Source organism: Eurosta solidaginis, chromosome 3 (assembly GCF_040869045.1).
Source record: "Eurosta solidaginis isolate ZX-2024a chromosome 3, ASM4086904v1, whole genome shotgun sequence".
In the NCBI taxonomy this organism is placed as follows: domain Eukaryota; kingdom Metazoa; phylum Arthropoda; class Insecta; order Diptera; family Tephritidae; genus Eurosta; species Eurosta solidaginis.
This window is the reverse complement of record NC_090321.1, coordinates 102,026,783-102,039,992: the sequence shown is the minus strand read 5'-3', so window position 1 is coordinate 102,039,992 and position 13,210 is coordinate 102,026,783. Positions and strand designations below refer to the sequence as shown.

The 13,210-nt window shown below is 37.9% G+C and overlaps 1 protein-coding gene and 1 pseudogene across 16 annotated transcripts in view; one reads left to right on the top strand and one right to left on the bottom strand.

Moving 5' to 3' along the window:
* Nucleotides 1–13,210, top strand: part of Rgk2 (Rad, Gem/Kir family member 2) — a 694,072-nt gene that overhangs the window by 291,784 nt on the left and 389,078 nt on the right. The gene's annotated exons all lie outside the window — the stretch shown is intronic.
* On the bottom strand, nt 7,623–8,555 carry LOC137247291 (uncharacterized; annotated as a pseudogene).

The following is a 13,210-nucleotide window of genomic DNA, read 5'->3' as shown; positions in this document are numbered from 1 at the left end:
AGGTGGACGCCATTTCGGGATATCGCCATAAAGGTGGGCCAGGGGTGACTCTAGAATGTGTATGTACGATATGGGTATCAAATGAAAGGTGGTAATGAGTATTTTAAAAGGGAGTTATCCTCAGTTCTATATGTGGACGCCTTTTCGAGATATCGCCATAAAGGTGGACCAGGGCTGACTTTAGAATCTCTTTATACGATATGGGTATCAAATGAAAGGTGTTAATGAGTATTTTAAAAGGGAGTGGGCCTTAGTTCTATAGGTGGACGCCTTTTCGAGATATCGCCATAAAGGTAGACCAGAGGTGACTCTAGAATGTGTTTGTACGTTACTGGTTTCAAATGAAAGGTGTTAATGAGTATTTTGAAAGGGAATGGGCCTTATATCTATAGGTCGACGCCTTTTCGAGATATCGCCATAAAGGTGGAGCAGAGGTGACCCTAGAATGTGTTTGTACGATATGGGTATCAAAGAAAGGTGTTAATCAGTATTTTAAAAGGGAGTAGGCCTTGGTTCTATAGGTGGACGCCTTTGCGAGAAATTGTCATAAAGGTGGACCAGGGGTGACTAGAATGCGTTTGTACGATATGGGTACCAAATGAAAGGTGTTATTGATTATTTAAAACGTAGTGGGCCTTAGTTCTATACGTGGATGCCTTTTCGAGATATCACCATAAAGGTGGACCAGGGGTGACTCTAGAATGTGTTTGTACGTTATGGATATCAAATTAAAGGTATTAATGAGGGTTCTAAAAGGGAGTGGCTCTTAGTTGTATATGTGAATGCGTTTTCGAGATATCGACCAAAATGTGGACCAGGTCTGGGTCACATCATCTGTTGGGTACCGCTAATTTATTTATATATGTAATACTATGAACAGTATTCCTGCCAAGATTCCAAGGGCTTTTGATTTCGCCCTGCATAACTTTTTCATTATCTTCTACTTAATATGGTAGATGTCACACCCATTTTACAAAGTTTTTTCTAAAGTTATAGTTTGCGTCAATAAACCAATCCAATTACCATGTTTCATCCCTTTTTTCATATTTGATATAGAATTATGGCATTTTTTTTATTTTTCGTAATTTTCGATATCGAAAAAGTGGGCGTGGTTATAATCTGATTTCGGCCATTTTTTATACCAACATTAAGTGAGTTCAGATAAGTACGTGAAATAGTTTTAGTAAAGATATATCGATTTTCGCTCAAGTTATCATGTTAACGGCCAAGCGGAAGGACAGGCGGTCGACTGTGTATAAAAAGTGGGCGTGAATTCACCCGATTTCGCCCATTTTCACAGAAAACAGTTATCGTCATAGAATCTATGCCCCTACCAAATTTGACAAGGATTTATAAATTTGTGTTCGACTTATGGCATTAAAAGATTCTAGACGAATTAAATGAAAAAGGGCGGAGCCACGCCCATTTTTTAATTTTCTTTTATTTTTGTATTTTGTTGCACCATATCATTACTGGAGTTGGATGTAAGCATAATTTACTTATATTCTTCATCAAGATACCTCAAATTTTACTCAAGTTATCGTGTTTAGGGACGGACGGACGGACATGGCTAAATGAATTTCTTTTTTCGCCCAGATCATTTTGATATATAGAAGTCTATATTTATCTCCATTAGTTTATGCCGTTACGGATTGCCGTTATGCGAACAAAGTTAATATACTCTGTAAGCTCTTCTCAGCTGAGTATAAAAATAAAATAAAAGACAAAATTAGTTATAGATTCAATATACTTTCAGAGACAGGCTTTATTTAGCTTTTATAAAACTCTGCGTACTAAATTTATGGTTGCATCATGTGAAGAAAGTTTGAGGTATTTCATTGCTAACAAAAGAAAAATAAAATAAAAGTCAAAATTAGTTATAGATTCAATACACTTTCAGAGACAGGATTTATTTACCTTTTATAAAACTCTGCGTACTAAATTTTTGGTTCCATCCTGTGAAGACAGATTGAAGTATTTCATTGCTAACAAAAGAAAAATAAAATAAAAGTCAAAATTAGAAATCAATTCGACAAGATTGTCTAAGTCTGAATCTTCCCTTTTTAGAGCTCGGGTTAACGAAAGACACTAATGCTGAGGGAATATTTGCAATGCTGAAATAAAATTAAAAGCCAAGATTAGGTTTTGATTCAACACAATTTTTTAAAACTTGATATTCTCTTTTTTAGAGCTAGGGTTAAATAATAGCTTCTTAAATTTTGCCAGTCAATTGCTGAGAAAAAAGAAAAAGAAAATTCAAAGTATGTAAAAAAATGCAACACAGTTTTGCAAGACTTCATCTTCCCTTTCTTACAGGTTGATTTCAATCAAAATAGCCAAGTGTTAGTTTGCTTATTCTAAACACTAGAAGCGTAAACCCAGTTTAAAAGTTATAAAAATTAAATATTAAAATATATATAACGTTTTTTTCCTAAAGCTCCAAAACTTTTTCTGCTCGCTTAGAAAAAATTTCGATTGAAAAGCAAAAATAAATTAATCAATTTAGAAAATGTTATTTCCACATTAGAATATACATATTAATAATTTTTCAAATAAATTAGAACTTTTTTAAATAATTATTATATTTTTTTAATTCATATAATATTTTATTAAAAATATATTAAAACTAATTATATATGTGCAATAAATAAATAAATTATAAAAGCAACGTTAATTATGTGAAAAGGTTAATTATGTGAAAAATTAAAAAGGAAACGGAAAGTCTTAAATAAAAAAAAAAAATAAATGTAAGGCGCAATAACCTCCGAAGAGATCTAAGGCCGAGCTTCTCTTCCAATTTGCGTCGTGCTCCTCTTGATTTTCCCTACAAATTGGCCGGACGGGACCTACATGATTTTATGCCGACTCCGAACGGCATCTGCACTGAGAGCTTTTCATGGCAGAAATACACCCGGAGCGCTTGCCAAACGCTGCCGAGGGGCGACCCCGCTTAGAAAAATTGTCTTCTAATTGAAAGACCTTATTTCTCAAATTTTTGATGTTGCTTTGCCCGGGGTTTGAACCCAGGGCATCCGGTGTGGTAGGCGGAGCACGCTACCATAACACCACGGTGGCCGTCACTTAAAGTCTTAAATAGTAATAGAAAATCGTGAAACAACAAACTACTATTTACAACGGAAATCTTAACTATATATACATATTGTAACGAATTTACTGAAATTCCTCCTATTTGCAACCTTCTACTAACGTTCGAATCACTAAATAACTCCACCATTCAATAATGCAAAATGGCCTTTATTCACAATAACACTACTACTTCTCGACAAATAGCGTGATTAATTTTCACACTGATTGGTCGTGCCTCAACTGTTGCTGCTTTTATACTCTTTGTTTTCCTCGTTGGCATATTTCTAGGCGTTTTTATTTCTAGAATTTACTAGATAGTTACCAGCTATAAAATTACCAGCTATAACTATGTTTATAGGTTCTCATATGCGCGTGTATATGTGAGTGATACTTGCACAAATTATTGCCTAATTTTGTGAGCATCTTAGATAGAATATATGCATGTGTTTGTGCGTTTTCTCTCCGCTGCTTGTATCGACATATGCATAGATATAATGATTGATTTATTGATGTGCATACAAGTCAAGTGAGCGGCCACCGTGGTGTGATGGTAGTGTGCTCCGCCTACCACACCGTATGCCCTGGGTTAACACCCCGGGCAAAGCAACATCAAAAAAATTTTAGAAATAAGGTTTTCAATTAGAAGAAAATTTTTCTAAGCGGGTCGCCCCTTGGCAGTTTCTGGCAAGCGCTCCGAGTGTATTTCTGCCATTAAAAGCTCTCAGTGAAAACTCATCTGCCTTGCAGATGCCGTTCGGAGTCGGCATAAAACATGTAGGTCCCGTCCGGCCAATTTGTAGGAAAAATCAAGAGGAGCACGACGCAAATTGGAAGAGAAGCTCGGCCTTAGTTCTCTTCAGAGGTTATCGCGCCTTACATTTTTTTTTATTTATACAAGTCACTGCTTAGTAGGGCTTAGAGATGATAGTATCCCTTAGTGTTTGCTAATATTCGTCACACTACCCTCTACCCAAGTCTGATCGGCACGATCAGACAAATCTCTCGATCTAAACGCTGCCAGCAGCTCCAAATGAACCACTCTTCTATTTCGTGGTTTCCCAATTGTTTGTATGCGGTAGATGATATCACTCATCCTCTTCAAGGCTCTGCACGGACCTTCCCAATTGAACCAAAATTTGGATGGAACACCTTACCGCCAGTGAGGGTTGTATAACTGTTCCAAATCTCCCTCCAAGAAACCTCCCGAATTATTGTTCTCATCGTACCTGCGTTTCATCATACTACTCATTATCCTGGATCGTTCCCTCGCACTCTGTTGTTTGGCCAATGAACTACTTTGTAGAGCTTGCTCTTAACGGATTGGCTTCACATAATCAGTATCGTTCCGACTTTTCCCAACAGTAATGCGCCCTGGTTTGAAACCACCCTTGCATTCTTTCTGGGAAATTCTTTCGTTTGTTTTAGTCCGTCCATTAGGGTTTTTCAATGACAGTCTTTCTCTCGCAGGTACCTTCGGTTTGCATTTGTTTGTCCCATTTGTTCATCAATCTTTGCCCGATCTACTTTCCTTGACTTTTGTGGTCTCTGTCGAATCTGCTCCACCAGCACTCGCTTACTGCTGTACCCTTTCTCCAAACTGAAGTTAAGTGGCACATCCTTGTTTTTATAGCGCATAATCTTTCTCCGCATATCGATCCTGATGTCATGATCATCAACGATCTCCGCCACAACGAATTTGTGTAGAACCATGACCTTCCCAATTAAGACTTCACAGACCGTACGCAACCTTGCTCCAGGTACCGTTTTTACTCTCCTGTTGACCAAGTCAGATCGAATTAAGGAATGAGATGCGCCCGTATCTACAGTCAGTACACGTTCTTTGCCATCCACATTCCCTCTGACGGTAAGACTGCTTGATTTCCTTCCAATTTGCGACAAAGATATCACAGGACATTCAATAGCTGGATATAGCTCTCGATCTCTGCATCTTACTCGCTCTTGCTCATCCCCTCCAGCTTTGCTATTAAGACCACCCATGCTGTTGCAACCACTAGGATCAAGGTCGCAAAAACGTGCAATCTGACCGGGCTTCCCGTATTTGAAGCAATTGATAACTCTTTCACTCCGCTTTTGCGATTCTTTCAGCGCCTCCAATATTGTGTTCACCTAGTCTGGCCTTTCTACCTCCACACGACGTGCTTTGAACGCTGGCTTACACAGAAGCGATGCTGTTTCCTGAATCAGAGCATGTGATACCGTTTCTGTGGATGTAGGTTTTGGGTTTGCGTATCTCGCTCGCTTCGTTTCGATATCCCGTATTCCATTAATAAAGCTCAGGATTTTTACCCTTTCGGTATATTCCACGCGTGCGTCCGCATTCGCTAAATGTGCCAGCCTTTCAACATCCGACGCAAACTCTTGCAATGTTTCACCATTCCTCTGGTTCAGTAACTCAATTTGGTATATCTGTCTCCTATGCTCGCTTCCATGACGTCTCCCGACAGCGGCCATCAATGCTTCATAACTGTTCCGGTTGTACTCTGGAATCGTCTATAAGATTTCCGCTGCAGGCCCTTTCAATGTCACGAACAGTGTAGCAACTTTATCTTCCGCATTCCAGTTGTTCACTGCTGCGGTCTTCCCAAACTGTAGCTTAAAGGCCTGAAAAGGAACAGAACCGTCATAAGATGGAGTTTTTACTTTCGTATTACTCGCTGAAGTAGCCGAGCGATTAAGTTGCAATTCTTGTATACGACCTCTCAAAGCATCCATCTCTGCCCCGAATTTTTCTTCAAACTGCATTAATTTTTCGTCCATGCGCGCTTCGAGTTTTGATGACATACGCGCCTCTTGTGCTTCTAGTTGTACTGTTATCCGTGTCTCTTGTTCTTTGGGTTGAGTTGCGATATATGTCTTTTGTTCTTCCAGATGTGATGGAATTTGTGTTTCCTGTGCTTCAATCTTGGCTGTTATCTGTGTTGACATTTCTGAAATACGCGTTTCTTGTGCTTCACTCTTGGACGTTATGCGTGTCTCCTGCGATTCCAGTTGGGATGACATTTTTCTTTCCTGGGCTTCAATCTTGGATGTTATACGGCTCTCCTGGTATTACAATTGTGATGAAATTTGTGACGACATTTGGTTCAACACTGCTAGTATCGCGTTAGTGTCAACACTTGCCAATGGATTGGGAGTCTCCATCTTCTCCTCCATTTTAGTCGCTGGCTCTTCCACATCAGGATAAAAGACATACTCGTCCACATCAATTCCTTCCAACTCCATTACCTCTCGTAGCCGTGCTTGGAGTTCGATCTTACTGCCGATTGTATTCAATCCACGGCTCTCCAACTCCTTCTTCAGTTGCTGAATCCTCAATTCACTCAACTTTTCCATGCCCAAGTTGTATTCGCAATCTTCGGAATTTATTCAACAATTCCTCTTCTGACACCAATTGTAATGAATTTACTGAAATTCCTCTTATTTGCAACCTTTTTCTAACGTTCGAATCACTAAACTGTTGAATAAATAGATCCACTATTCAATAATGCAAAATGGGGTTTATTCACAATAACACTACTACTTCTCGACAGATAGCGTGCTTAAATCAAACTTATTGGTCGTGACTCAGCTGTTGCTGATTTTATACTGTTTGGTTTCCTTGTTGGCATATTTATAGGCGTTTCTATTTCTAGAATTTACTATTTAGTTACCAGCTATACAATTACCAGCTATAACTACGTTTATAGCTTCCCATATGCACGTGTATATGTGAGTGATACCTGCACAAATTATTGCCTACTTTTGTGAACATCTGAGATAAGATATATGCATGTGTTTGTGCGTTTCTCTCCGCTGCTTGTATGAACATATGTATAGACATAATGATTGATTTATTGATGTGCATACAAGTCACTGCTTAGTATTGGCTTACAAATGATAGTATCCCTTAGTGTTGCTAATATTCGTCACAATATTAAATAAAATGTTATTATAACTAGAAGCCTTAAAGAGATATTTATTTATGTTTTTAGTAATGGTTAATTTAATAGGTACAAAATTTAAAATTATTTACTTTTAATAAGTGCTATTATTTGTTTTTGAAGTATAGTGTAACGTATAAGCAAAACTTCAAAACTTGCAAAAAATTGAAAACTGTTTATTCACATTTATGAAATCAGTTTAACAAAATTTAAGTTTTTGGTTAAAATTTTGTTATATATTACACTATATGTCAAACGCAAATTACTAAAAACAAATAACAAAACTTAACTAAAAAAAGACTTTTCATTTTTATACCTATTAAATTAACCATTATTATATACAAAATGTACTATATACAGGGGCGTTATTGAATCCAATAATCGCCGGAGCCGACATTAAGAAACCGATTCCGATGACCATTGGCTTCCATAACACCTTGATCGACTTAAACCCTACTCCTTACTTTCGCTACGCCTAACATGCTTATATCTATTATGGCTTAAACTAACAAAATGCTTAATAGTTTGTGGGCATGCACACTTACAAATGCAGCTATGATAAATTAATAAAATGTTAGTATATAAATATTAATGTTACATAGTTAAGAAAGATCCATATTTACCTATAACAAGCTCCACTACCTTAAGCGGCGCTAGGGCTTTTTTGGAATACTTGCCCAAGTAGTTGTACTGCCACACCAACTTATCTGCAAATAGGTGTTGCAGAACCTTTTCTATTGGCCCTTTGGTTGCCTTCAGTTTATAAATAATACTTGTCTACAAAATGATAACAATATATGAACGTTTATTAAATGAAGAAAATTAAGTCCTCATCATAGTAACCGCGTACGCCTTGTTTGTAAGGAGCTCCTCCACCTTACGCAGAGTTTCTTCCGACGACATGGGGAGCAAACTTTGCAGCAAATTTTGCTCGTCATCGGGCACGTCGCCTGTTAGCCTCCCCACGCTGCGTTGCGTATTTGCGGAGAGCACCTTACACTCTGTCAGCAATACGCTTTGCGCCTGTACCTCGGTGCGTTCGCGCATCTGAAATTAAAGTAGAGTTTTATTAACTAAAGCTTAAACTGTACGTAGAACTAATACGGACCTTCTCAGCAAGAGATTTCTCAATTGCGATAATTCTACTAAGAATTTCGCCTTGCTGAGCCTCTATCCGGAAAACTGCGGAACTAAGGTTCTGCAACAATTCGGCCAATTCTGTGCCAGAGTTTGCGGCTGGTTATTGGGTGGCAGTACGCTGAGCGAAAGACTGCGTCATCTCGAAACGTCGGGATCATAAAATTGACAAAAGTAAAAATCCTCGATGTAATGTCTACGTAATTCTACAGCGATGTTGATTTTAACATAAGACTATCTATGAATATATAATACGTCTATATTCAGTCAATACGGAAGTACTACATATACGCGTTATCGCCCAAAATAATATATATGTACTTAAAATAAGAAATTACCGTTAGTTTGGCTAGGTCCTGGCTCGTCATCCATTTGAAATGTAAATTCCATGTTTATTTAACCTATGAAAATGTATAAAATAAATTATGTAGTAACGGAATTAAAATAAATCTAGGACCTACAAGTATAGAATAATAGTAAAATCTTCTTTGTTTTTAATGTGTATGTCCTCATCTATAAGTCCAGCTACTAAAATACCTAATCCAGATGAGGACACAAGGGGCTCTATAAAAGCGTTTCCAACTTTTGTTAAAACTTGAACTTTATAGAATTTTATAGAGCCAAATGTACTACTTAAGAAGAAACTATCCTTATCATTCTTAAAATTTATAATAAATTTATCATTTTTAAAATTTTTACTACAATCTGTAAAATTACGTCTTTCTTCTTTTCTTAAAAACAATTGCTGCAGTATAATAGACGGATTGTGAATAAGTTTTTTAATGTATTGCATATAATTCTCAAATTTATATACTGAAAAAGAATATAACGGACCAAATTGTTTTACGCAATCGCTTAAATGCAAAAGGCCGTGGACATTGAAACTAATTAAATTCGCGCCAAAATTATTACTAAATAATTTAAAAAACTCCTTTAACATTTCATTCGCAACATTAGATTCTACTTTACAAGACTTCTCACAGGAGAGAAGTCGAATAGCGCAATGCAACAAAAGAAAGTGATAATAAAGGTTATCCGGTATGCAGTCTTTCAAAACGAAAATGCCAGAATACAATAAAAACTGCCGGTATTTTGTCGATTTCCAGTTGCTTAATTGGTCTAGATCACGGCTTCGTCTAGAAAACTCAGAGAGAACGTAATTATTCAGAAACATCACTTTTTCGTTCATTCTCGTTACGTTCCCTCTTTTAATAAGCAACTGGAGTAGTTTTTTAGTTACTCCTAAGTCCACTTAATGCATGGGTTCTAAGGGAAACTGAGAAACCATTGCAATATTTAGAGATTCTAGCAAAATCTCCCTCTGCTTATGGAATGACAAATCTAGCCTATTTTTAAATGAATCATCTGTTCTTAGCTCGCCCACTTCTTGGGATAGGCACACCCGATCTAAGTATTACCCCATTTGCAAACATTTCGGGCAGCTATTTTTGCTGTATGACCCTTTACCCCAGTTATAAATGCCCGAGTTGGTGAATTACAAGTAAATATCCTAACTCTAAATTCTTTAACAATTGTCTAGATCTCACTCTCACCCCATTCTGAGTTAAAGTGCATATCTCTTCGCAAAATTCTTTTAAAATTATTTACATCTATGGGCTTACTCATCCCTGAATAACAAGCTATCATCAATGGTTCCGAATTGGGGAAATCTACAACGTGGCCCAAAATTGGCCATAATACCCTGTTAGAACTTTTGAAAACTTTAAGCCCATCTATCCCCACATCTATTGAAATTCGTTCTAAACTTTCGAGAAAATCAAATTCTTTAAAGTAAAAATTATATTCAAACCCAAAATACAAAAACTCTCCCTCTGAAAAGGACCTAATATTTACTGGTTCCCTGCTTGTACTCAGAATTGTTCTAGCGTCTACTGGCAATCCCTTAAATCCTGCTCCATCCAAAGAGTGCAAAAGACCAGAAAGACTACTCTCGGATATTTTATTTCTAAATGCTCAACCTTTCAACGCTAAACTTACCCTTGCCGTCATGTCCTTGGTCCGACCTCGTCTACACTCTCATCTAGTTCACCGTCTTCAAATAAATACCTCTCATATTCACTATCGCTATCATATTCACTATCGCTGTCATGACAGAAAGGAGGTTCCCCACCAGCGCACGGTGCATCATTGGCAGATGAAATATGAGACACCACCCCTCTACTTGTTGATGGTACATCATTACTATCTAAAGAAATCACTCCCCCATTCGTTGATGGTACTTCACTTCTATCTAAAGAAATTGCCCCCTGCTAGTTTATGGTAAATTATCGGTATCTTGCCCAGATGATTCAATTAATTTCCTAAATTTTTCTTTTAATCCCTCAAAATATGCCTTTTCCCTGCTCATTAAATTTGACGTTGTTTTCTTATTGATCGTTATAATTAATAGTAATAATAATAATAATAGTAATAGTAGTGATATTAATAGTATTGATAGTAACAGTAGTGATATTAATAATAATAATACAAATTAAATGATTTTTTGTCGGTGTTATCCTGTTTTGTTGCTGCGCTGTTGTGGTGTTCTGCAGTGTGTTCCTCAAAAGCACTGGAAATAAAAAGTTAAATTGTTCTTGCAATTTTTTAGTAAATGGGGATTTCATTGGTTAAACAAATATATATAAATTTAAAGGTATTTTTATAAGCTAATTCGGAGTTGTAATCATGTTAAAATCCGTTAACAAGTTTTGAAAATATTTCAATTTTAAAAAACGATGGTTTGAACTTTTGACGTGAAATTACCCCTAAAGCTTTTATTTGCACCAAAAAAAAAATACCGTTGGAATTACTGGTAAATTCTCCTGAAAGCCCAATTTTGCTCTTTTCTTTATGACAAATGTAACGAATTTATTTGCAAATCCTCTTATTTGCAACCTTCTGCTAAGTTCGAATCAGTAAACTCTATAATAAATAACTCCAATATTTAATAATGCAAAATGGCCTTTATTAAAGTACTTCACAATAAATAACTCTACTATTGCCCGACAGATTGCGTGCTTAATCAAAACTGACTGATAGCTTCAATGAAACTAAACTCTCGCGCCTCTACTGTCGCCTTTTTATACTGTCTGATTTCCTCGTTGCATACTTCTAGGCTTTTCCGTTCCAGAGCTTACTAGTTAGTTATCAACTACAAAATCACCAGCCACAACTATGTTTATTGCTTCTCATATGCGCGCGAGTAATACTTGCACAAATTATTGCCCTCCCTTGTGAGCACCTCAGATAAGACATATGCATGTGTTTGTGCGTTGCTTCTCCCTGCGTGTACTTACATATGTGTAGACATAATTATTGATTCGTTTATGTAGATACATAATGATTGATTTATGGATGTGCATGCAAGTCACTGCTTAGCATCGCTTAGAGATGACAGTACCTCTTAGTGTTGCTAATATTCGTTACACTGCCCTCTACCTAAGTCTGATCGTCCCGATCAGACAAATCTCTCGATCTAACTGCTGCTGGCATCTCCAAATGTACCACTCTTCTATTTCGTGGTTTCCCAATTGCTTGTATGCGGTAAATGATGTCACTGATCCTCTTCGCAACTCTGTACGGACCTTCCCAACTGCACCGAGATTTGGATGGAACACCTTTCCGCCGGTGAGGGTTGTATAGCAGTACCAAATCTCCCTCCAAGAAATCTTCCGAATTAAAGTTCTTGTCATGCCAGTGTTTGATCTTACTACTCATTACCCTAGGCCGTTCCTCCACACTCTGTTGTTTGGCCAATGAACTACTTCGTAGAGCTTGCACTTGACGGATTGGTTTCGCATAATCAGTATCGTTCGCACGTTTCACAAGAGTAGTGCGCTCCGGCTTGAAACTACCCTCGTATTCTTTCTGAGAAATTCGTTGCTTCGTTTTTGTGCGTCCATTAGGTTTAGTCAATGCCAGTGTTTCTCCCGCAGGTACTTTTGATTTTGATTTATTTGGCCCATTCGATCTACCAATCTTTGCCTTTGACTTTCGTGGTCTGTGTCGAGTCTTCTCCACCAGTACTCGATTACTACTGAACCCTTTCTGCAAACTGAAGTTAAGTGATATATCCTGGTTCTTAAAACGCATCACCCTTCTCTGCGTATCGATCTTGATGTCATGGTCAACCAAGAAGTCCACTCCCAATATGACTTCATCAACGATCTCCGCCACAACGAATTTGTGTAGAACTGTGACCTTTCCAATCAAGACTTCATATACCATTTCTCCCTGGACTTGGTTATACTCGCCAGTGACCGTACGCAAACTTGCTCCATGTAACGGTTTTAATCTCCTGTTGACCAAGTCAGATCGAATTAAGGAATGAGATGCGCCCGTATCTACAGTCAGTACACGTTCTTTGCCATCCACATTCCCTCTGACGGTAAGACTGCTTGATTTCCTTCCAATTTGCTACAAAGATATCACAGGACATTCAATAGCTGGAGCTAGCTCTCGATCTCTACATCTTACTCGCTCTTGCTCATCCCCTCCAGCTTTGTTATTAAGACCACCCATGCTGTTGAAACCACCAGGATCAATATCGCAATGACGTGCAATGTGACCAGGCTTCCCGCATTTGAAGCATTTTATAACTTTTTCACTCCGCTTTTGCGATCCTTTCAGCGCCTCAAATATTGCGTCTACCCACTCTGGCCTTTCTACTTCCACACGGCGTGCTTTGAAAACTGGCTTACACAGAAGCGACGCTGTTTCCTGAATCAGAGCATGTTATACCGTTTCTGCGAATGTGGGTTTTGGGTTAGCATATGTCGCTCGCTTCGTTTCTATGTCCCGTATGCCATTTATAAAACTCTGGATTTTTACCCTCTCGGTGTACTCCACGGATGCGTCCGCATTTTCCAAATGAGCCAACCTTTCAACATCCGAAGCAAACTCTTGCAAAGTCTCATTAGCTTTTTGGTAACGGTTTTGCAATTGTATTTGATACATCTGTTTCCTGTGTTCGCTTCCGTACCTTCGTTCTACACCAGCCATCAATGCGTCATAACTGTTCCGTACGTACTCTGGAATAGTCTGTA